Source organism: Oryctolagus cuniculus, chromosome 10, assembly GCF_051225735.1.
Source record: "Oryctolagus cuniculus isolate XC-2025 breed Fujian yellow rabbit chromosome 10, ASM5122573v1, whole genome shotgun sequence".
Taxonomy (NCBI): domain Eukaryota; kingdom Metazoa; phylum Chordata; class Mammalia; order Lagomorpha; family Leporidae; genus Oryctolagus; species Oryctolagus cuniculus.
This window is the reverse complement of record NC_142876.1, coordinates 611,243-636,455: the sequence shown is the minus strand read 5'-3', so window position 1 is coordinate 636,455 and position 25,213 is coordinate 611,243. Positions and strand designations below refer to the sequence as shown.

The 25,213-nt window shown below is 64.5% G+C and overlaps 1 non-coding gene across 1 annotated transcript; it reads right to left on the bottom strand.

Annotated features, from left to right (window-relative positions):
- Nucleotides 1-18,405: 18,405 nt before the first annotated feature.
- On the bottom strand, nucleotides 18,406-25,213 carry LOC127489262 (uncharacterized). The gene is made up of 3 exons (XR_011379149.2): nucleotides 25,087-25,213; nucleotides 24,426-24,481; nucleotides 18,406-19,186 (listed from the first exon to the last, which is right to left on the bottom strand). It is a non-coding gene; the product is annotated as an uncharacterized LOC127489262 (transcript).

Sequence of the window (25,213 nt, the reverse complement as noted above, 5' to 3'; positions counted from 1 at the left end):
CAGAAATAAAAATGTAACCCATAACTAGATGGGTGGTCTCTGAGTGCTGTGACCTTGGTGACGAGGAGCGCGCTGAGTGAGCCGCGGGGCTGGGCTGGCCCGAGAGCTGCTGGGCGCCGTGTGCTGTGTGGCCATGCGTGCGGTGTCCTGGGAAGCCAAGAGAGGCGTTGCTGCCGGGGCAGGCGCCTTCCCAGGGCCCACTGCCTCTCGTGGCTCATGCCGTGGGTGCTGCACTTGGAGACGGCCAGGGCAGCCACGCTCAGCGCTAGACTCCGTCTGCTGGGCCCCTGTGTCTGAGGCTGCGTGAGATAAGAATTCTCGGGGTCCTGCCTTGTCTCACGAGCTGTCCCCTCCCCGCCGCAGCTCCACGGGAACAGCTCCCCCTGCTGACGCTGCCGCTGCCGCGTGCCGGCCACGGAACCAGGAGCTGGCCGTGTCTCCTCCGTGCCTATCGAGCACTGTGAGAGCGCGTTCTGTGTGGAGAGCAAGACCCTCCCTGCGTTGTTTGGGATGACAGATGATGGGCGGAGGACGAGAGGGGCTGAGCTGGAGGGAGTGGACTCTTGGTTAAGAGCCATTGTTTGGCCGGCGCCGTGGCTCACTAGGCTAATCCTCTGCCTGTGGCGCCGGCACACCGGGTTCTAGTCCCGGTTGGGGTGCCACATTCTTTCCCCGTTGCTCCTCTTCCAGTCCAGCTCTCTGCTGTGGCCCGGGACTGCAGTGGAGGATGGCCCAAGTGCTTGGGCCCTGCACCCCATGGGAGACCAGGAGAAGTACCTGGCTCCTGGCTTCGGATCAGTGCGATGCGCCGGCCGTGGCAGCCATTGGAGGGTGAACCAACGGCAAAAGGAAGACCTTTCTCTCTGTCTCTCTCTCTCACTGTCCACTCTGCCTGTCAAAAAACAAAAACAAAAAAACAGCCATTGTTTGCTCTCTCTGAGTAGGGGTGAAGTTCCCACGAGGTGCACGTCACCCTTGCTGGGCACACAGGGGCATTCTGCAGCACCACCTCTGTCGTGGCCATGGCGGCTTTGCCACCCAACCCCGCCCTCTGCGCGTTCCCGGCCACCTCAGCTCCCCTCTCCGACTCTGGTGGTTCTGTAGCAGGTGAGCCACACAGCGTCGTGCTTCGGGGGTCTGTCCACACCACCTCCCGTGTCCTGGCTTCGTCCCTGTCCCACTGCACGGTCGGTCTTCCCGGTTTGTCCAGTACCAGCTGGCAGGCACTGGGTTGTTGCCCCTCCGGGCTGCTGTGTGCATGCGTGCAGCTTTTCACGCAAGTCTGTGTTCAGGCCTTGGGGGCACGCACCTAGGAGTGGCATTCCTGGGTAATACGGTAACTGCTTAGCATTTCGAAGAACTATTTTCCCCTGCTCCGTGTTTAAATCACCCACCCCTAAGACAGACGTTGGCTCGCTAACCTAATTTGGAACCACATATGTGAAGCACATCATATTTCTAATTCTTTAAGCCAGGAGAATCGAGTTAGGTGCGTGATGACTGAGTGCGCAGAACTGCAGGAGACGGGGCCCTGGGACCCCGCATGCGTGAGCCGCTCCCGGGGCCAGCCACATCGCCGGGCGCCGGCAGGGGTCTGCACCGGCCGAGGTTCCCTGAAGCAGTCGACCCTTAGGTGGCAGCTTCTCGGCTCGGGGCCCAGCACCCAGCTCGGCCCCGCTCGCCTGTCCTGCTGCGTGGGTCCGTGGCCCACGGCATTTCACGTGTGCGGGCCTGGGTTCCCACGTTCCTCAAAGTCCCTTCCAAGCCGTTTCCAAGTTTAATTTCAGCCAAAAGGAGGAAGAGCACAGATGAGGCTATATTAGGGGCAGTTTGAGTCACCTCTGGAAGGGAAGGAGTTTGAGTGACTCAAGCCCACACTGTCCGTCTCCCCAGTGGCCGCCGCCTGGCCCGGCCTGGCCCGGGGGCCCGTGCCCCACTCCCCTTGCCCTCTCCACCCACGCCGCTCTTCGGCCGGCTCAGGGCCCTGGAGATGTGGAGCCATGGTGCAGGGTGGCTTTGACACACCGCGGCTCCCCAGACGCACCCCTCTCCAGGAGGCCGGCCCAGGTCTCCTCTTCAGAGTGGCTCCCTCGGCTGGAGGGAGGCCATTCGAGGCCCCTCGGTGGCCCGCGGCTGCCGGCCCCTGCCGCAAGGGCTCCCGCGGGTCCCAGGTGCTGGTTCACAGGGTGGATGCCCGAGACGCCGGCTGAGACCCAGGCTCATGCGGCCCCAGCGTGCCCAGGGCGCAGAGAGCTGGGGTGTGCACGGCCACATCCCCTCCCCTTCCAAGAACTCCCGCTGGGCTCCCTGCTCACCTGTCCACGCCCGGGAGCGCCGAGCCTCCGCTCCCTCGTATCGAAAGACAGGAGCCATCTTGAGTCCTCCGCACAGCCGTGAGGCAGTGGCCGTCCCCGAGCAGTCCCCAGGACCCTGGGGTCCGAGGAGGCCCTGGCAGGGCTGGGAGGCAGCAGGGTGGGCAGGCTCACCTCCCAGGCCAGCCCTGGGCCTCCTTGCCCTGCAAACCCCGCCACTCCCGGCCCCCGGGGACTTGGTTGCCTCGGTGACTGCGTGGCCCCAGGGATGGGTAAGAGATGCAGAGCGGCTCCTTGCTGCTTCCACTCCCCACCAGAGCTGGCCACGTGGGGAGGCCACGGAGGCCCCAGGTGACGGCGAGCACCAGGCATGTGAGCAAGACAGAGACAGAGAGAGACAGGAAGGAAGGAGTGATGGGGGAGAGGGAGAGGGAGAGACGCAGTAACAGACAGAGACAGGAAGGAAGGTGTGGTGGAGTGAGGAGCACGAACACCGTGCTCCCTTCTAAGCCGATGGAGGACTGAGTTCTGCATGTCGGGGGAGGGTGCTGGAGTCTGGAATGGAGGCGCTCACACTGGTGGGCTGCCCGAGTGACGCCTCCGTGGTTCCTTCTGGGAGCCCGGGCCAAGCTGTGGGCAGGGGAGAGCCCCGGCGTCGCAGGTGTCTGAGCGGGCCTGGCGCGTGCCGGGACCTGCTGCCAGAGACTTCCTTCCCCCAGAGAGCCTGATCGCCCCTCCCCCCTTCTCTTCCTCCGCTGCCTTTAGGGCTCAGGCCGCAGGAGGCTCAGGACAATGAGCAGGGCGAGGCGGGCAGTCAGGTGTGGACACAAAACCCACCCCTGCCCTCCCAGAGCAACACCGCCAAAGCCGACCATGCTTTGCCGGGCTGTACGAGGCCATCACTTTGCTCTTCAGGCTCTGGTCTGGTCTTAGGATCAGAGCAACACTGGCCCCAGGGTGAGCTGGGACTGCTGGTTCACTCCCCAAATGGCTGCAACAGCCAGAGCTGGGCCATCCAAAGCCGGGAGGCAGGAGCCAGGAGCTTCTTCCAAATCTCCCGTGTGGGTGCAGGGCCCGAGGACCTGGGCCATCTTCCACTGCTTTCCCAGGCCATAGCAAAGAGCTGGATCGGAAGTGGAGCAGCCGGGACTCGAACTGGCGCCCATATGAGATGCCGTACGCCACAACGCCAGCCCCTCATGCACTGTTTGTTATTTGGCCTATGTCTCCCCTTTCTGTTTTTCTGACTTATTGGATAAGCAGGGTTTGGGGGTGCCTGCGGCACCCTGGGCAGGTGGGGAACACCTTGCCCATCCCCCGCCTCACAGGCCAAGGAGCCGCGGGCGGTGCCTGCCCACAGGCCCTCCCCACACCGCTCCCAGAACGTTCTCCCTTCGGAGATGCCGTGTCTGCCTCCAGCGTCCGAGTCGCGCAGGAAGCCTTGCTCCCTGGTGCTGGGCGCTTCCCGAGAACTGTGGACGCACAAGCAGCTGCGGAAGACCAGCCCCTCCCCCACACTCCCCCAAAGTGGGGCGGGCGCAGGCGCGGGCGTGGCCGCCGGTGCCTATTCAAGCCCACTAGATTTTTTTTTTTTTTTTGGACAGGCAGAGTGGACAGTGAGAGAGACAGAGAGAGAGAAAGGTCTTCCTTTTCCATTGGTTCACCCCCCAATGGCCACTGCAGCCGGAGCGCTACGGCCGGTGCACCACGATGATCCGATGGCAGGAGCCAGCAGAACTCAGTCAGTGGTGCCCGTGTGTCGTGGGCTGCGCCAGCCCGGGCCGGGGAGCTCCCTTCTGCACTGCTCTGAGGGCCGTGCGCCTCGTGCTCGGCGCTGCGGCCGAGACCCTCTGGAGCGCGGCTGAGGGCGGCAGCTCCCCCTCAGGAGCGCCCTCCTGTCTCCCTGTTCTGTGTTCTGTGGACTTGGTTCCTGACGCCATTTCTGCACGTCCAACCCCACCCGCCAAACTCTACTCCAGCACTGTAGTTTTCAACTCTAGGATTCTGGTTTGGGTCTGTCTTTATACCCTGCGTGCTCAATCTTCCCCCGGCGTGGAAGTCGTTGTAACGGTGGTGGTCTCTGTTGTAACGGTGGTGGTATCTGTTGTAACGTGGTGGTATCTGTTGTAACGTGGTGGTATCTCTGTTGTAACGCTGGTGGTATCTGTTGTAATGGTGGTGGTATCTGTTGTAACGGTGGTGGGATCTGTTGTAACGGTGGTGGTATCTGTTGTAACGGTGGTGGTATCTGTTGTAACGTGGTGGTATCTCTGTTGTAACGCTGGTGGTATCTGGTGTAACGGTGGTGGGATCTGTTGTAACGCTGGTGGTATCTGTTGTAACGTGGTGGTATCTGTTGTAACGTGGTGGTATCTGTTGTAACGTGGTGGTATCTCTGTTGTAACGCTGGTGGTATCTGTTGTAACGTGGTGGTATCTTTGCTTGACGACTCTGCCGTCTGATTCATGCTGGGCTGCTTGATCGCTTGAACTTTCTTCTCGTCATGGGGTAGAGTCTTGTGCTTCTTCCAGCACGTGCTGCTTTTCGGCGGGCGTCAGGCGCTGTGACTCTGACCTCCCGCACGCGCCTGTGTCCTTGTGAGCGTGCTGGACTTCCTTCCAGGAGGCAGCCCGCCCTCCCGCCCTCCGGCTCTCACGCCTCGGTGAGTAGGACCCAAGCGGTGTCAGGCTGGGCCCAAGTTTTCCCTTTTGAAGCCAGTTCCTCGTGAGCACAGTGCTGGGTGCCGTGAGTCTGGCCACGCTGGGTCAGGTCCCCCCGCTGCCCCCCGCCCGGCCTGGGTTCCTCCCCAGCACGCAGGGGCTTCCCCGCAGACACACAGTGGCCGGAGACCCTGGCGGAGCTGCCGCGCCCTCCCTCCGGGCAGCTCCCTCCTGTCTGGGAACTCACCCTGAGACTCCTCACCTCCGGGGCCCTCTCCCTGCGCGGGGGGCCTGGAAGCTTCGCCAGGCCGGCAGCCGAGGCCTCGCCCTGCTCGCCTGTCCCCCGGGGCCGGCTGCCTTCCACAGCCTGATGTCGACCGTCTAACACATGTTTCATATATTTCGTCCGCTGTTAAAAGCTATTTTGGTGAGAGAGCAAATCTGGTCCCTGTTAGCCCCTCTTGGCTGAAAGCAGAGGCTCTGATCCCGGCATTTCAGGGCTTCCTGAGAAGGCCAGTTTCAGTGGGAGCAGTAGTGCACCTCCCTCTGCCTGCATTTTATGTCCTGTAACAATAATGCTATTCAAATGGAAACGGCCTGTCTGGCCAGGAGTGCGGCTCCTGATCACCAGCTCTGCCTTGGGGCCTCGTATAATTTTAATCGGAAGGGAAGCATCAAACAGAGGCTGAACAACAGCCCCAGCTGCCAAATATGCTTTTTACCTGGAGGAAGAACCAAAGATCCTGGGGAGGAGCCAAGAGGTTTCACAGAAGCAACAGAGGCAAAGCCGTGGCTGCGTCCCCCGGGCGTGGGGCCCGCGGCCGGGCTGCACGTCTGCGGGCTCCTCCCCAGCGCGCACCCGGCTGGCGCGGCGCCAGGGCAGCACCCGCGGCTCGTCTGTGTGTGTGTTTCGCCAGAGAGCGCAGCAGGCGGCCCCTGGGCTGCCCCTCGTTTCTGTTTCCACGCACTGCACCTGGAAGCCCTGTTCACGGGGACGACCTTAATCTGGAATTCGGAATAATTGGATATTAATGATGATTTGGCCGGGTGTAAGTTTACCTTTCAACTTTCTGGTGAGAAAGAGGTTTGCCAAGCGATTTAATCACTTAAAACAAGAGTGCAAGCACCACCCTTGTGGGAACTGTTTTAAAGACTTTGGGAACACTCATTGTTTGCATGCAAATGAGGCTGCTAATTATGAGATTTATTTTCCTATTCATTGGAGCAGGCCCAGCCGGACCTTGACTTGAAAATATGCTATTAGCAATTAGCACCTTAATGACAAACACTTGGAAGAAATAAAGCAGATTTTCAGAGGCCCTGTGATTCAGACCTGTCCTGATCTAGACTGTACTCAGCCTGGTTTGTAACCTGTCACGAATGTCACTCAGCCGTGGCTTCCAAGGTGTTTTCAGATGCGCTGTACCTCACGTGGCCCTCAAAGCTGCCCCCCGGGGGGGGGCGGCAGGTGGATCTTCTAAAGTGCCTACGCTGTGGGGGGAGAGGAGCTTCCTGACACCCGTCTGTCTATGCGTTATCCATCCATCCGTCCGTCCTTCTTCCCTCTGTCCACCTGCCCATTGGCCACTTACCCACCCACCTCCCTACCTACCCATCCCTTCACCCACCCATCTGTCCACCATGCATCTGTCCATTACCAACCTCCATACCCGCCTGCTCCACCCGTCTGTCCACCGTCTGTCCATTCTCCAGCCATCCATTATCCACCCATCCACCCATCTACCCACCAATTCTCCACCCATCCACCCTTCTACCTACCAATTCTCCATCCACCCACCCATCCACCCGTCCACCCACCCATCCATCCACCCATCCACCCACCCATCCACCCATCCACCCGTCCATCCACCAGCCACCCATCATGCTGCATCCGTTCCCTGTGCCTGCACCCATCCACTACCCACCGCTATCCACCTCGCCAGCCAGCCACTCCCATGGGCTGACATGTTACTTTTGTCGCCCACATCTTGTGAGAGCAGCCCACTTTTCAGAAGAGTTCACTGAGGCCCAGCGAGAGTAGGGTGCAGAGAGCAGCCTGCCTGGTGCAGGCTCCAACACCTTTGCCAGTTTGGCTAACCCAGGTTCTGCACGAGGCGCGTCCAGAACACTGAGGCAGTGACGAGTGTCTGGCTTCGTAAGCAGCGCCAGCTGGAGCCGTGGAAGGGGAAAGCCAGGGGAGGGCTGGGGTGAGGTCCGGGGGTGGCTCTGCAGGCGCCCCCCCTGCCCTGTGGCTGCCCTTGCTGCAGACATCCTGGGGGTCCCTGCTGCCCCTCCTGTCCTGCAGACTCTGTCTCCGGGCCGACGTGAATCCCGCTGGGGCGGCTCAGCCCAGGGTGGGGGGGCAGATTCTCTTAGGGACCAAGTCCAGGTCATTTCTGCACCCTGTCCTTGGGCCACAGGTCTCTGAGGAGGCCCCCGGGGCCCTGCGCCTCGCGTCCTGCCTGTGTGGTGGGTGGGCTGGGAGCGCCCTCAGGGACTCACGTCCTGTTTCTCTGGAGCCAGTGCGGAGCCCTGTCCACTGACGAGCCTGCCGTGCCTGGGACTTCCCCGGGGTCGGGCCAGGGCCACGGTGCCAGGTTGGGAGAGGCACAGTAGCGGCCTGTGCACCACGTGTGGACCCAGGGACTGGGCTGAGAGGGCGAATACGAGGATCAAGGTCTCGGGCTGGTGCCTACGCGCCCGCCTCGTCTGTGCCCTGTGTTTGGTATCCTGTGCATGGCTCTCAGCGCCAGCTGCAACCTTGTGGTCGTGCGGCCAGTGGTGGGGACAGGGGGCCCCGCAAGGCCTCTGGAGCTCCGTACCCCAGTGCTTCACACCCTCAGGCCCCCTACTGGCCTCCCCAAGTCGAAGCTGCCCATTTCCCCAGGGCTGGGGTTGGGTGCTGGACACTGAGAGGGGCACCCCAGCACCCACACCCACTGGGTTCTGGGAGACCCCTCCTCAGGCAGGGTGGGGCACTGGGGCACTCCCGTGTGGCCGGGCTCTGCCTCTCCTTTTGGCTGCTTGCCGTCGCCCCAGGCCTGCGCCCTTTGATGCTAGTACGGCACCCCGCTCTCTCCCGGGCCCCAGGTCAGGCTGCGAAACCCTCTCGGAGGGGAGCCCCTGCTGTGCACGAGCAAAGCCCACCGCCTGGCTGCTCGCCCTGCCCTTCTGGGTGTCCACGGCGGTCCTGGGGGGCCGGGGACCAGGAGAGAGGGCTGGGCCCGCTCCGCTCTGTGGCCCAGGGGTCCCCGCGACTCGGCACCTGCAGTCCCGGGCAGCTGTGCAGAGTAAAGATGGCTGCAGTCTTGTGGTGAGCCGTGCAGCCCCACCCCGCGGTCTCGGTGTGTCTGGGGGCGGCAGAGCTGGAGGTGGTGGTCTCCAGCCCACCTGAGAACTCTCGCCCCACCCCCCAGGTCATCGACATCCCAATCATCCCATTAACCAGAGATTCCCGAGTGATGAAATCCCAGGTGGTGTCGCGTCTAATGAGGAGCGGGGGAGGGAGCCTCCTGGGGGGGATCTGCACCACCCGCCCCAGCAGGGGGAGCAGAGCAGGCGCTAATTAGGGGCGAGTGGATGAGATGGGGCCTGTCCCGGACCGAGCAGCCACTCACAGGCGGGGCTGCCGGGCTGCCCAGGGAGCTGCCGTGTGCGAGCTGGGAAAGCGGGTCTGGGACCCGGAGCAGCGGCCGTGGTCTGGGGCACAGACAGAGGGCAGCCGGGTGCCCGGTGTCTGCACGGGGCCCTCCACTGCGCCCTGGGCTCCAGGACAGACTCTGGCTTTGTTGCGCGTGGGACTGCTTCTCCAGCGCTCACTCCAGCCGGAGGTGCTGGACGTGGTGGCCACAGAGTGCAGGGCACGCTGGAGCCGCCACAGGCAGCACAGGGAGGCTTCCCCCGCAGGAGGCCGCCGACCTCCCTGGGTCACACGCACACGAGACAGCCGGTGTCGTGGCCGCCTTGCCTGCGAGCCGGCCTTTCCAAACGTTCCTAGCCGGGATTTACTTTCTCTGCCGTGTCCCCAACCTGCACTGCTGTTCCCTGACTCAGCTCAGCTTCCGGGTCCCCGCTTCTGGGGGCCGCCCGCCAGGCCACGGAGGCGCAGGCGCCAGGGCTGTGCGGCGTCCGGCCCAGCAAGCTCTGTGCCTCCCGGTGGTGAAGCGGTCGGTGCTGGTGCTGGGGCCGCTCATCAGCTCAGCCTCAGTTTGAATCCAGAGCCTCGTGCAGCTCCCCACCCTGCAGAGCGAGAGGCGCTCCCACTGCCCAAGGCCACTGCGCAGCCACCGGTCCTGCGTGGCCCCTGAGGTGTGGCCAGAGGGCTGAGCCCCAAGCACCCTGGTCGCCCAGGGGCCCTGCCCGTCTGCCCCAGCCCTGTGAGCAGGGCTTATTTGTTGCAGCTGATTTCTCAACAGTGTTGCAGTGGATTCGTTTCTGAGAGGAAGAGCGTGGTGGGGGCACCACACAGACCCCGGGAGTCGGGTGAAAGCAGGCTTGAGGCAAGCAGCCCGCAGACTCGTTTATTACCGTTGGAACCACATCTTATATAGCCAAGACCAGCCAATCTGGTCAAGGGGCGGCCTATGTCCCAACCAATCACAGCCTGTTGCCAGGCAGGCCCCGTTGCCAGGTGGGCTTCAAAGCCACTCCTGAGTAACTGACTCTCGCTTGCCAGTGGCCACCTTGGCATGGCCCTCTCATTCCACCACACTTATTCTTGCTCGAGATCCTTCATCCTTTTATTTTATTTATTTGAAAGGTAGGGTTAGAGACAGAGAGAGGGGTCTTCCGTCAGCCGGTTCACTCTCCGATGGCCACAACAGCCGGATCTAGGCCAGGCTGAAGCCAGGAGCCAGGAGCTTCTTCCAGTCTCCCACGTGGGTGCAGGGGCCCAAGCACTTGGCCATCTTCCACGGCCTTCCCAGGCCGCAGCAGGGAGCAGGATCAGAAGTGGAGCAGCCAGGACTTGAACCGGCGCCCATGTGGGATGCCGGCGCTGCAGGCAGCAGCTTTACCCACCACAGAGAATGCAGCTCCAGTGACAGGAGCCCCTGGGCTGGGCTTGGGGCAGGCAGAGCCAGGCTCCCTGCCACTGTTGGTGGGTATGGGGGAGGCCTGGGCCCAGAGGGGGAGCTGCATCCGTGGGCAGGCCCGCCTCCTCCTCCTCCAGGCCCTGGGAGACCCCAGCCTCCGCAGCACTCCGGCCCACACCTGGTTTCCTGCACAGTGACCCCCGCAGCCCCTGCCGCCTGCCCAGGGTCCCCTGTGCGCCCGAGGAGGTGGCCGCCCGTAGTCACACTGACACCACGCTGCCTACAACTCCTGCAGACCTCTGCTGCCTCTGCCATGGTCCAGGGCTCCGGGCCACGCCCCTGGGCCCGCCTGCCGTGTGCTGCCGGGCCGCCCACGTCTGCGCACGGTGCCACGCACATGGGGTGGGGGCGAGGTTCCCACGCACCCTCGCTCTGCGTGAGAGGCCGCATTATTCCCGTCCTCCGCGCTGCACCGCCCCAAGGACCCCACTTCAGAGAACATCAGCAGCAAGACGGTTCTGAGGACTTCGTAAAGGAAACTAAGGCAGTGGCTCGGGGTTTCTGAAGGGACTCCCGCTGGGACATCTCCCGTGAGCCTCTCCCGGTGTCCCCCTGCCCACACGGCCCGCTCACCTGTGTGCTCCTCAACCACCCCTGCAGACAGCGCGCGGCTGAGGCAGGCGGCGGCACCCCGAGACCCCCTCAGCCAAGGGGGCGGCACTGAGCCCTGCGCCCAGGGGCCCAGGCGCGGCCCCGCCCCGCCTGCTCCGTGACAAGGCCCAGGAGTCTGCCAAACGCCCTGGCTCTTCCGGCCTGTCTTCTAGCCTGCCCGGCTCTGGCACGGCGGACTGTCCCTGGGGGTGCTGCCCGCCCCCCGCACGTGGCTGGTGGCGACTGGGAGCAGCCCAGACGGCGCCCCGGCTCCCGGCGCTGCCTGCCCGTGGCCGGCCTGCCCCGACAGCTCGCCTCGCCTCGCCTCGCCGACTGTGTTCCTAGACAAGGGCGCCTTGTCTCCCGCCCTTTCTTCTCGGTGGGCGAGCGGGCTTCTGTAGGTACCGAACGTGCGGTTTGCAAAGCAAACACTGCTCGCGCCTGCCCAGGCTGCGCCCTCGGCCTCCTGACGCCGCACCCCAGCGCAGGAAGCCGGAGTCCCCGCGCCCGGCGCTGACACGGAAACCCGTGCGGAAGCTTCAAACGCGGGGACCCGGAGACCCTGCCCCCCGGCGGCCCGAGGGGCGTCCCCCGCACAAGGCCCCGACAGGCTGAGCCGGCCTGGGGTCCCCGCGCCGAGCCCGTGGGGCGCGGACTGAGCTGTGGCGCTGCGTCCGCCTCGCCCGCCGAGCCGCGCACGAGAAGAGGCGCGAGCCCAAGCAGAAGAGGCCATTCGGCCTCGAGCGGGCGGACACCCGGCCCCGGGGTGGCGCAGGCGGGCGTGCGCCCTGACTCCAAACCCAGCGACGCGGCCGTCTGGCGGCTTGACGGAGGCATGCTTCCAGAAGCTTCTGTCGAAACACTGCCGGCGCGTAGCTCCGCTGCTCTGTCACTCAAGTGGACGGACAGCGTCCGCAGCGTCCCCGCTGAAGCGAGCATCTGGGCCGGGACTGAGTGCGTGCGTCCCGCCCCCAGTGTGGGGCCGCATCCAATCAGAAGTCCCCACCGAGCAAAAGCCCGCCCTCTCCGGGGCGGCTCCCTCTGGCCCAGGTCTCCGCTTTGCTGAGTGTGGGTCCTGGTCAGTTCCGCGAGAGGCGGCCGCAGCAGCCCGAGAAGCGCGGTCGTCGAGTTTTGGTCGTCGTCCATGTTAGGATTTAGACTCCTGCGCCTCAGAGCCCACCGGGGTCACCACACCCCTATGCCCCCGGAGCTGCAGCCGCCGCCACCTGTCGGCCACCTAGCCGCGGCGTGGCCTGGGGCTGCAGCTCCGGGGCTCCGCCCTGGCCTGTCCACCTGCAGGCTCAGGACCGCTGGAGGGGACCCCTGGGCGGCTGCTTGCTCAGGCGCCTTCCCAGCCCGGGCCTGTCCACCTGATGTCCACGCTGCCGGCCCTGGTGCTGCGGCTTTGTGGGGAGAAGCCCTCCCCGTGGGCTGCCGGGCCGCGACAGAGCGTGCTCGCCCCGCACGCAGTGGGCTCGGGGCCAGGGCACTGACCGCCCGCCCCGGGAATGCCAGGGCAGAAGAGCAAGCTCCGCTGAGCCTTGCCCAGGACGCCGCGCGGCGGCCCAGCCCGGCTCCAGCGCCTCCGGAGCGGGGCTCCCACACGGACCCTTTGCCGCTGGGCTCTCCTTTGGGAAATGGGCCAGCAGTCGGAAGGGGTCGCGGGTCAGGCGTGGGCTGGATGTGGGCCCTCGGGCCTGTTTCTGAAGCTTGGTTGAATGGAGTTGGTGTTGTAGCAGGAACAGAGCACCGGATGGGGCGAGACACAGGAGGTTCTTCGTAAAATCTGCCAGGACCGTTTAGGATCTGCCTTATGGATTGAAATTAGGCGAACTGAGCTAAACCTGCCGTCGGTGTTGGTTCCCAGCGTGCACAGCCAGCCCTGGGAGCCACCGGCCCAGCTGTAAGCAGCGCCTCCTGGGGAATGCACCAGGTGAGTCAGGAGGGCTCCGCCCACGGAGTCACCTGTCTGCACCTGCCCGGGCATGGGGCTCCCCTGGGATTGCACTGACTTTCACGGTGAGGACAATGTCTAATTAAGCACCAGGGATCACCACGCACCGGCAAGGTGGCAGTGACGGCAAGAACCCAGCTGGCAACAAGGAGGTGGGCAGAGGCCGGCCTCGGGCAGCGTGGGGGCGCAGCGGCGGCCCGGCAGGCCCGGGGCTCCCAAGGCTCCGTTCCCTGAGATTGTCCTGGAAGGTCCCACAGGTCCAGCCTGAAGGACACGACGCCAGGACTCGCATCCCACACCCACCCTGTCCTTCATGCAGCAGCGTGAGAGGCAGAGGAAAAGTGGCAGGCAGAGGACAGAGGCAGTGGACAGAGGGGCAGGCAGGCAGGCAGCGGGCAGACAGATAGACAGGGGGACAGGCTGACAGTGGGGCAGAGACTCAAGTAGACAGAGGGGCAGGCAGACAGTGGGACAGACAGGTAGACAGAGGGACAGGCAGGTAGCGGGACAGACAGAGACAGGCAGACAGCAGGGCAGACAGTTAGACAGGGGGACAGAGACAGAGGGTCAGGCAGACAGGGGCAGGCAGGCAGCGGGACAGACAGGTAGACAGAGGGACAGAGACAGCGGGACAGACAGAGACAGGTAGTCAGCGGGACAGACAGGTAGAGACAGGCTGACAGAGAGGCAGACAGGTAGACAGAGGGACAGGCTGACAGCGGGGCAGGCACTCAGGTAGACAGAGGGGCAGACAGACAGGTAGACAGAAGGACAGGCTGACAGAGGGGCAGACAGGTAGACAGAGGGACAGGCAGACAACGGGACAGACAGGTAGACAGAGACAGGCAGCGGGACAGACAGGTAGAGACAGGCTGACAGAGGGGCAGACAGGTAGACAGAGGGACAGGCTGACAGCGGGGCAGGCACTCAGGTAGACAGAGGGGCAGACAGGTAGACAGAGGGACAGGCTGACAGTGGGACAAGCACTCAGGTAGACAGAGGGACAGGCTGACAGCGGGACAGACAGGTAGACAGAGGGACAGGCTGACAGAGGGGCAGGCAGGTAGACACAGGGACAGACACACAGACCAGAGGGGGACAGGCAGACCAACAGAGGGGCAGGCAGAGACAGAGGCAGACAGGAAGAGAACCAGAGATAGGGACACAGGCAGACAGAGTTCCCTGCCCAAATGCCTGCATGACCGGGACTAGGCTGGTACGAAGCCAGGACGTGGAACTTCATCCAGGTCTCCCACATGAGTGTGGGACCCGAGTACCTGAGCAGTGGCAGCTGTTGTCGGGAGCCAGAAGTGGGACTGGAACCAAGCACTCCCCATGGGACGGGGGTGCCCTGCGGCGTCTGGCAGTCACCCCAGGTGGCCGTGGCCTCGCGATCTCTTCCACCAACCACAGAACCCTCCCACGGCACACTAAGTACTGTGGCCGTCGACGTGGGCGGGTTGCGCACTCTGAAGACCACGTGTATTTGAGTGGCACCCCAGTTTCGTGCCCACACTGAGGGCCTCACCGACTGACGGGTGTGTCCTGCACCCCACCCAGTGAGCTGTGACACCGTGGGAAAGACCCCTCTGCTCTGCCTTGAGCCGGGGTCTGGAGACGTGGGTGATGCGTTTCACAGCTCGGCTGGCGAGAAGTGACGCAGGAAGCCACGGCGCCTTGCCTCTGAGCTCGCACTGTGCTGGGTGGGCCCTGGAGATGCCGGCACCACCGCAGGCTGCGGACTCCAGTGGCCGCACGGGGAAGCGCTCCTGGGTTAACGGAGGAGCTGGATCTGCGCTCGCGGGGGCCTCAGGGCGTGGGAGGAGCTGGAGCCCAGGGAGGCCCTGGCTGCCAGCGGCTGCTCGCGAGTTTCCTGTGTCTGAGCTGTTTGGCTTGGAAAATGGAGGCGCCCGCCCGGCTGCAGTTCAACTTTGGAATCGCTGGCTGGCCAGGTGGGCGGGAGCCCTGGGGACTCTACCTTGAAGGTGATTGGACTGGCCTGAGCAGGTCAGCCCACATCCGCCTGTAACGGACCTGGCCGCGGGTGCCCAACGCCGTCCCGATTCCTGGAGAGAGGAGAGACCTGGGGGGGTTCAGACGCTCCTCACGCCGCACCTGCTTTAGCGTCCCAGTGCCAGGTGACGGTGTGCGCAGCACGTGGCCGAGCCCCGGGCGGCCCCAGCTCTTGAACCAGCAGCTCCTGCTCAGATGCTGGGACAGGACTGCCTCGGGGTGGGGGGGCCACACACGGCGGAGCCCTGCCACCTGGAGGCCGTGGCTCCAGCTCACCCCTCCCTCCTCCTCCTCATTGTCTATTTGGTCCACAATTTGGGAGAGGCCTCGTGGCCCAGGGAGGGACTGGAGCAGACCAAAGGCCACAAAGACCCCAGCCCACTTGGTGGAGTGTGGCCCGCCCCTCGGGGGTGTCATCTCCTTACTGGAGAGCTGCTGTGGGGGTCTGTGCAGGCAGAACCGAGGGTGCGTGGGCCAGCCGCCCCAGGACAGCCCTGCACCTGGAGGCTGAGGCCGCCTGCCCGCAGAGCAGGTTTTGAACTCTGGGAGACGCTCGGTGTCCCCGTGCTTCTGGTCCCACTGGCAGGGGGCTGCCCTCGCACTCAAGGCCACCTCTGGAATGGAGCCCAGATGGAGAGGGGGCCAGAGGTGCCAGCAGCCAGGCTGACAGAGCCCCTGCCTCTCCGAGGAGCAGTGCTGGGCTCATGGCTGGTGGCAGGGAGAGGATGGCCTGGAGGCAGGCGTGGGGTGGGAGGTGGGCTGTCCCCGAGTGTGCTGCCCAAACCCGCTGAAGGGGGACAGGCAGGTGTGAGTGCCAGGCGTGGAGCCACGTGCCTTCTGGCACCCGGCCCAGGACTCCAGCCTGGGGACCATGGGGAGCCTGACCAAGTCCCTGTGCCTGGAAGGACCTCGGGCCTCCATGCTCCTCCCATTCCCACGGTCACGCAGGTTCCTGCCCGGGCCGCTGTGCTTGGACAGTCCAGCTCTTCCCGCTCACAGAAACCAAGAGCATCACGGGAAAGCATCCAGGTGCCTCGGAAGTGGACAGCGCCCATCCCGGGCCTGCAGAAGTGCAGTCAGCAACGACCGGCAGACGCGGGGCCTGGGCCAGCCGGGGCCTGGGCCAGCGGTGAACGGCGTCTCCCACGTGGCTGCTGCCCTTCCTGGTGAGCGCACAAAACAGAAGCGAAGGGCCCTGCACCCTGACTCCCGGACGTCTGTGCGTCACCCCCGGGGCGAGCACGTGGCAGGAGGTGAGCACGGGTGACAGAGGGGCACAGACAGGTGGACACAGAGGACAGGCGGACACTGACAGGTGCGAGTTGCTGGAGGTGGAACAGGGAAGGGAGGAGAGTCTGATGGCTCCCTGGTCGTGTGGTTGCTGGGACACAGGCTCCGCCAATGGACGCTGGGACAGAGGATGCTGGGACAGGGACACGGGACAGAGGATGCTTGGATGGGACACTGGGACAGGGGACATGGGACAGAGGACACTAGGACAGCAGATGCTGGGACAGAGGACGCTAGGGACAGGGGACATTGGGATGGGGACACTGGAGACGGGGAACACTGGGGACAGGACACTGGGACAGAGGACACTGGGACAGAGGACGCTGGGACGGGGACACTGGGGATGGGGGACAGTGGGGACAGGGACACTGGACTGGTTCCCCCCAGTCTCACTCTTGTTCCATCTTGGGCACCCTCCTCCCCACAGGGCAGTGTCCACAGTTTGAGATGGCCTTGTCCTAGGGTCTGGCCCCCGTTCCTCGACCCTGGTCTCATGGGGGACCCCAGGCAGGGCTGGCCATGGCTCAGGCCTGTGCTCAGTGCGGATGGGCTGAGGCGAGAGGGGCCGGGTCCCTCCCCACAGAGCCCCTGCACCCCGCTGGGCCGGGCGCCTGTGTGCTCACGCCCAGGAGGCCTTGGCACAGGCGGCCCGGAGCTCCTAACCGTCCGTGAAATTGACATCTATTTACAGACACTACTGCCCCAGCGGGACTGGCGGTGCCCCCGCTCCTCCCAAGGCTGGGGGTGCAGAGCCACTCCCTGTGCAGGGACCCTCACAGCTCTGCGAGTGCTGCACCCCACTCAGGAGGTAGGCTGAGGCGGCCACACCCCCAGCAGAGCTGGTCACGTGACTGGGTATGGCCAGCAGCTCCTGGGGGTGGAGGAGGCAGGGGTGGCTGCCGCCCTCACCTGGGAACTGATCTGTGTGTGTGCACCCTGGGGCTGACCTGGACTGTGTGTGTCCTGGGGACTGACCTGGCCTGTGTGCACCCTGGGGCTAACCTGGCCTGTGTTAGTGTGCACCCTGGGGCTGACCTGGTCTGTGAGTGTGCACCCTGGGGCTGACCTGGCCTGTGAGTGGGCACCCTGGGGCTGACCTGGCCTGTGAGTGTGCACCCTGAGGCTGACCCAGCCTGTGTGAGTGTGCACCCTGGGGCTGACCTGGTCTGTGTGAGTGTGCACCCTGGGGCTGACCTGGTCTGTGTGTGTCCTGGGGCTGACCTGGCCTGTGTGAGTGTGCACCCTGGGGCTGACCTGACCTGTGAGTGTGCACCCTGGGGCTGACCCAGCCTGTGTGAGTGTGCACCCTGGGGCTGACCTGGTCTGTGTGAGTGTGCACCCTGGGGCTGACCTGGCCTGTGAGTGTGCACCCTGAGGCTGACCTGGACTGTGTGTGTCCTGGGGCTGACCTGGTCTGTGTGAGTGTGAACTCTGGGGCTGATCTGGTCTGTGTGAGTGTGCACCCTGGGGCTGACCTGGCCTGTGAGTGTGCACCCTGGGGCTGACCTGGCCTGTGTGAGTGTGCACCCTGGGGCTGACCTGGCCTGTGTGAGTGTGCACCCTGGGGCTGACCTGACCTGTGAGTGTGCACCCTGGGGCTGACCTGGCCTGTGTGAGTGTGCACCCTGGGGCTGACCTGGCCTGTGTGAGTGTGCACCCTGGGGCTGACCTGGCCTGTGTGAGTGTGCACCCTGGGGCTGACCTGGCCTGTGAGTGTGCACCCTGGGGCTGACCTGGCCTGTGTGAGTGTGCACCCTGGGGCTGACCTGGCCTGTGAGTGTGCACCCTGGGGCTGACCTGACCTGTGAGTGTGCACCCTGGGGCTGACCTGGCCTGTGTGAGTGTGCACCCTGGGGCTGACCTGGCCTGTGAGTGTGCACCCTGGGGCTGACCCGGCCTGTGTGAGTGTGCACCCTGGGGCTGACCTGGCCTGTGAGTGTGCACCCTGGGGCTGACCTGGCCTGTGAGTGTGCACCCTGGGGTGACCTGGCCTGTGAGTGCACCCTGGGGGCTGTGTGCTAACGTGGTTGGTGTGGGGGATGTGCCCGCAGCTCTGCCTGTGCCCTCCTCGCCCCATTTCATTCCCTGCTGCACACTTCTGCTTTGCTTCTCCCTGTCTGCCACTCGGAAGGCTTTCGTGCTAGAAGTGATGATGACAGCGAGATTGTCCACCTGCTGCTTCTCTCCTCGCTGACTCGAGGGCTGTGGGGAAGTGGGGCCGACACCTCCCACACCCAGCCCATCCTCCACTCGTGACAGCGGGAGCCTCCTGCGTGGAGGGCCCACCCAGGCCGTCAGAACGCGGCGGCACCTTCAAAGCTGTCGATCCGGGCAGGGCTGTGGCCCCGCAGTGGAGACGCTGTCGGGCGCCTGGTTCAGTGCCGGCTCTGCCCTTACGCCAGCCCCCTGCGCACCTGGGAGGCAGCGGTGACGGCTCAGGTGCCAGACCTGGATGGAGTCCCAATATTTGTATGTCTCCAATAACAATAATAACAAACCCTGTTACTTTAACGAAATAAGATTAGACAAGGAGGCGGAGGAGCCGGACAGGGGTGCGCCGAGGAGGGCTGGGAACCCCCGGCAAGGATGCACCGGCCCAGCCCACGTCCTGGCACCAGACCCCAGAGCGGGGCCTCGCTGCCCACGGGCAGTCGTACACTCGTCAGCCACAGGGCTGGAAGGGCCCGAGTCCCAGCGTGGGCTCAGCGGGACTCACGAGGTGGGCGGCGGGCAGCAGGCGCGCCCTGGAGTCTGGGCTTTGTTCCAGTGGAAGCACGCACGGCAGTGTTAACCCCTACGTGGCTGGGGTCTGGGAGAAATCTGGCGATGATCAGACAGACTGCAGGCCTGAGAGCCGTGAAGGCAGATGTGGTACTGGGCTGGGCATGGAGGCCCACGCGGCAATGTGGCCAAGAGCAGGCCTGGTGACGGCCAAGGTCAAGACGCATTTGAAATGGAGCAGCGGGGTCCTCACCCTCGTTCTACCGTCAGCCCCCGGGGGCAGGGTCTTGGAGCCCCCACGGTTAACGCAGAGGCCAGATGCTGGGGGGCCGCTGGGGTCAGGGTCCCTGCAGACGTGACCCGGGTGACCTCGGGGCCTGACACGGCCGTGGGCCCCGCAGAGCTCAGCATGGGCTGCTGCCTTCGCCCACTGCAGGGGACAGGGCTGCTGTGGGGAAGGCTCCTGGTGCAGGCATCCCGGAGGTGCAGGGGGAGACGCTTCTGGAAGGATCCACATGCCCGTGCATCAGGGAAGGCCACCGGCCAGGCGTGCTGCGGAGAGGGGAAGTGCCAAAAACGTGACGGACAGGTGAGCGGCCCGAGCGTCGTTTCCACGGCCTGCGACTTTGTTCACGCCCTTACTCACAGTCGCCAAGACAGCTGTTCACACCACAGATGAGCCCCTGGGGCCCCGGCCGCTCCCGGCCGCCCACGGAGCCGCGGCAGCACCCCCAGGCTGCCGGGGGAGGGGAGGGGAGGGGAAGGAGGGTCCCCGTGGCCCGGCCCCCGCATGGCTGCTGAGCCCTCCTGGTTGGGTAGCCCTGTGCTGACGGGAAGAGAAACGTTGGAGGCAGGCAGGTGAAACTGCAGACCTAAGTCCGGCACTGGCTTTGGGGCTTCCCTCCCAGGTTTTCCGTTTGGAAAAACTTTGTCTTAATGCATTCCATGCGTCTCCGTGAGGCAGGGAGATCATGGCATGCACAAAAAAGCTTCAAACAAAAGAAAATGCTTTTTGTCCAAGAGTTAAAATCCCGGTGAACAACAGCTCGCCATGGCCCTCATCCAAACAGCCTCTCCCCGCCGGCGAGCCTGGCCCCGGGGCTGGGGCACAGCCAGCTCTCCCCCTCCCCCGGGAGCATTTCAGGGATGCAGGGCTCGGCCCCCGCCCTTGGGGCGGCTCCTATGGGGACAGCTGGCTTTGCGAGGGAACGGCCAGGGTCCCAGCGTGAGCTTCACAGGCCTTGCGTGCGGCTGAGCCTTCCTGTGCTGCCTGCGTGTGCACAGAGCTCTCTGCGCGGGCCGTGTGCCTGTGTGCACCCACCGTGTGCAGCCCCCCACCGCCCCCGCCGTGGTCTGCAGCTCGCTGAGCACGGGACGCCCCCAGGCCTCGACAGTGGACCAGGAAACGGGGTCACTGAGGGCCCAGATCTTATGGAAGCTGGCGGGGGGCACGTGGGCCCCCGAGACACCTCCAGCTGGCCGCAAGCTTAGCAGACTGGGGGCTGGGTGGGGGAGGAGCCCGGCAGGGTGGGGCAGGAGTGGCACCCTCACCCCTTCCCACCCACCCAAAATGGCCCCCAAAGTGCCCAGAGAGTGGGCACAGTGGCCGTTGAGGGCGGGAGCCCAGGTCAAGCCCCTCCACGTGGGGGTGTAGGGAGCGAGTGGGAGTGGGCGCTCAGCCTGTGTCACCCCAGCTGTGTCCAGCCTGACCTGGCCCTGTCCAGCCCGACTTCCAGGAGGACCATGGGGGGCCCAGGGGCTGAGCGTGACTGCAGTGAGCACATCGCAGTCCTGCCCTGGGTGACACGGCCGCCTGGCCCCGTGGGGATGAGCAGAGCAGGACACGGACTCTCCGTGGGGATGAGCAGAGCAGGACACGGACTCTCCGTGGGGCACCTGCCCATGACATAGAGGGGCCACAGAGATCTCCACTGACCCCCAAGGTGGGGGGGGGGGGGCGGTGGCCTTCCCTGATGCACGGGCATGTGGAACCTTCCAGAAGCTTCTCCCCTGCACCTCCGGGATGCCTGCACCAGGAGTCTGCCCCACGGCAGCCCTGGCCCCGTGCTGAGCTCTGCGGGGCCCACGGCCGTGTCAGGCCCCGAGGTCACCCGGGTCACGTCTGCAGGGACCCTGACCCCAGCGGCCCCTGGAGGCAGAAGAATCGACAGAGGCCCCCTCAGCTGGAGGGGCGCGTCAGAGAGGAAAACCCAGTGAAGTTAGGACACTGCTCATGTATGTGCACACACGTGCACACAGACAGGACACTTCTCACACTGAACACACACAAACACAGACAAGATGCTGCTCACACATGCACACACCACACACATGCACATGCACAGATAAGACACTACACATGTGTACATGCCGCACATATACATGCAGACAAGACCCTGTTCACACAGTGCACATGTCACACACGTGCATACACACACATACCTTTTCTCAGTGCACCTGTCACACACATGCAGAGAAGACACTGCTCACACACGTGCACATCATACACACACATACACACACACATCCACAGGACACTGCTCACACACGTGCACATCATACACACGCATGCACACACACATACACAGGACACTGCTCACACACGTGCACATCATACACACGCATGCACACACACATACACAGGACACTGCTCACACGTGCACATCATACACACGCATGCACACACACATACACAGGACACTGCTCACACGTGCACATCATACACACGCATGCACACACACATACACAGGACACTGCTCACACACGTGTCCCGGCACACACAGCTCCTCCTGCTCCGGCCTGCAGTGTCTGGGCTCCCGGGCAGTGCTCAGGTGGACCCGATCTCAGCCCCGGTCCCTCCCTCAGCAAATGCCCTTCCTTAAAAGAACCGTGACCGGAGCAGCCGACGGCGGCTGTGGCTGCCCATCTGCCGGGAGGGCGGCCCTGGCACTGCTGGGCGAGGGCGTCTCAAGTCTCCCGCTCCGCCCACCGGGTGCAGGAGCCGCCTGGCCTGGCACAGGTGCTGCCCTGCATCGAGCACGGTCTGTGGACCTGGAGCCGAAGCAGCCGCCTGGAGAAGGGACCCGATGGGGCCACAAGCCAGGCCCTGCTGGGAGCTGGGGGCACAGAGGGCCACGGGCCCTGCCCAGGGTGTGCTGGGGACCTGGGGGTGCCCTGAGGACAAGCCTGGCTCACCTGGAATCACGGCCCAGTGTCTCAGTTCCCGGGGCTGGTGACAATGGTTCACAAAACGACTGAACACAACTTGCTGTCTCCCCGTTCCACAGGCAGGGGTGGACACTGAGTGGGCTGGCAGCCAGAGCCCCTGTTCCCGAGAGCAGGGCCCGGCCACTCACCTGGCGCCCGCTCAGTGCCGCTGGCCCCTCCATGCTTGTGGTCCACCTGTGCCCCGGGGGGTGGGAGGAGGTAGGCAGGGAGCCCGAGCCGGCGCTGCCTCGGGGGCAGCCACCTGCCAGGAATGACAAGGGGTTTCCTGTGCATGGAGCTCAGGAGATGCCCGGCACCCGTGTCCAGCAGCAGGGCTGGGAGCCAGGGCGGAGGCAGGCCTCTCTGTCCACTGACGGGCACCCCCGCCCCACGCGGACTCCAGGCAGCCCAAAGCAGATGGCCCTGGGCCGGTGCAGGCAGCGCTGTGCGAGAGGAACAGCCCGGCCCCCGTGAGTGGAGACTGCTGCTGGCCAGGTCTAGGACGCCCCCAGAGTGGGCCCACACCCTTCCTGGGAAGAGGAGCTCGGCTCCCGGGCTAACTCCCAGTGCTCAGGATTCCAGGGAGCCCAGCAGGGCAGGTGGCCGGGACACTTAGGGAAGCTCCTGGGGCTTGTGACTCTGCCCCATGGAGCCCCTCCCCCCACCACACACACAGCCGGTGCAGATCCCCAGCGCACTCCCTGAAGACCCTGATAAAACTTGTGAATCAAAGACAGACCAGTCGGGCGAGCACAGAGTTCTCACAGTGAGGTCACGGAGGGCAGAGGCTCCCAGGAACCTGCCCAGTTCAGAGGCTGCAGCAAGAGCAGGCGGAGCCCAGTGTAGGCATCCCCACACGCACAAGTCCCCCAGCCCCTCTCTGATCCGGGCAGTCTGGATGGATTCCAGTGTCCCCAGCACAGCTTCAGCTCTCCTGGCCAAATGCACTGAGGGCTCCTGGCCACGTGCACTGAGGGCTCCTGGATCAAGTACACTGAGGGCTCCTGGCCACATGCACTGAGGGCTCCTGGACACGTGTACTGAGGGCTCCTCAATCAAGTACACTGAGGGCTCCTGGCCACGTGCACTGAGGGCTCCTGGACAAGTACACTGAGGGCTCCTGGTCACGTGTACTGAGGACTCCTGGCCAAGTGCACTGAGGGCTCCTGGATCAAGTACACTGAGGGCTCCTGGACAAGTACACTGAGGGCTCCTGGCCACGTGTACTGAGGGTTCTTTAATCGAGTACACTGAGGGCTCCTGGCCACATGCACTGAGGTCTCCTGGCCACGTGTACTGAGGTCTCCTGGACAAGTGCACTGAGGGCTCCTGGCCACGTGCACTGAGGGCTCCTGGACAAGTACACTGAGGGTTCCTGACCAAGTGCACTGAGGGCTCCTCAATCAAGTACACTGAGGGCTCCTGGCCACATGTACTGAGGGCTCCTGGCCAAGTGCACTGAGGGCTCCTGGATCAAGTACACTGAGGGCTCCTGGATCAAGTACACTGAGGGCTCCTGGCCACATGCACTGAGGGCTCCTGGACACGTGTACTGAGGGCTCCTCAATCAAGTACACTGAGGGTTCCTGGCCACATGCACTGAGGGCTCCTGGACAAGTGCACTGAGGGCTTCTGGCCACGTGCACTGAGGGCTCCTGGACAAGTACAGTGCAGGCTCCTGGTTATAGAGCAGCAAAAGCTGCTGGACCCAGCCCTACACCCTCCTCCCGGGTCTGTGGTCCAGGACCTTGGAGGGGTCAGGGAAGGGGCAGACTCGGAAGATGAACCTTCCAGTGGAGATTCTCAAAGCTCCCAAAGCAGCTGTGCGTTTGGGTGGTGAGGACCACAGTTCAAGTCCCAGCCTACAACGCCGGCACGTTACGCTGGAGTGCCAGCTGGAGTCCTGGCCGCGCCACTTCCTATCCGACTCTGCCAGTGCACCGGGTGTGGCAGCAGGTGCAGGCACAGGGACCTGGGCCCCTGCCAGCCACGCGGGAGGCCCAGCGGAGTTCCTGGGCCCTAGCTTCGCCCGGCCCAGCCCTGACCGTTGTGGGCATCTGGGGAGTGAGGCTGCAGGTGGAAGATCGCTCTGGTCCTGTCACTCTGTCCGCCTGCGGCCTGGCGCGTCCACGTCGTCCCGACACCAGAAACGCACACACGAAGCGCCGAGCACTGGGTCTCTGAGCAGTCGTTTCTAGCTAAGGCAGACGTGCCGCGGCCCCGCTGAGGTGCCTCGGGGGCAGCAGAGCCTTTCCCGGGGGCTCGCGAGCCGAGGTGGACAGTCCCTCGTGCTGGCCCCTGGCCGCAGGCGCAGTCGCTACAGGGCTTCGCCATCCGCAGGGCCTCAGGGTGGCCAGCACTGACTGCCCCGCTGAGCCCGCCCACGGGAGAGGGATTCTTCTTCCCAAGTTGCGGATGCGGAAGTGGCCGCAACACCAGGCACCAGGTCCGGCCCTGACGCAGGTGGGTCTGCCCCAGCCCCAACCCTCCTCGGCACCCCGGGGGCCAAGAGCAGCTGGAGCTCCCTCCCCCCAGCATGCACACCCCCTCAACGAGCTCCTCCGCCCGGCCCCGGCCGTCTCACCTGGACGTGTGAGGTTTGTCGCCGTGGGAGCACTCCAGTGGCTGTGAGCTCCACACCTGTGGAAAAGACAGACAGGGTGCTGGCTTCAAAGACAGACAGGTGCTGGCTTCCCGGGCAGTCAGGGTGCTGGCTTCAAAGACAGACAGGTGCTGGCTTCCCGGGCAGTCGGGCGCACCGGGCGGCCCCAGGGGTGCCCCCTCCCATGTCCTCTGGTCCCTTCTGGGAACCCCACAGTCCTCCCCGGTCGCACTGCTCTCAAAAGCAAGCCGCTGGCCCTCCGGTCACCTCGGCCGCCCCAGCCTGCAAGCCGGCAGCCCGAGCTCCGGGAGCTCGAAGCTGCGCCCGGCGGAGTGAGGCCCCAGGCCAGGCGCTTGCCAGCCGAGCTGACAGAGGGCAGCCTGCGGCCCCGATCCCCACAGGGCTGCTCCTGAACGCGCTGGCAGCCGCCGGCCTGGGGCTCCCGGCCCTGCTGTGGCTGCCCAGGCCCCTCGTCAGCAAAGCCGCCAAGCCCCGGCCCCGGCCCCTCGCAGAGGGAGCCCCGGGCAGCTGTCCCGGCTCAGCCTCCCTCCCCCCGGTTGCTGTGAACCCGGGGCCACGGTCTGAAAGCGAGTTCTGTTTCAGCCGGTGGCGTTTGGACTGCACAGACTCAAAATTAGCTCACAGCGGTCCAGACGCACAGCACAGCTCGGAAACCACACGGGAGCCACGTCGCCCAGCAGCCAGGCCGGAATTTATCGCCGCGGCCGGGGCCTCATCAGGGCTGGGACGGCGCCCGCTGAGTCACCGCT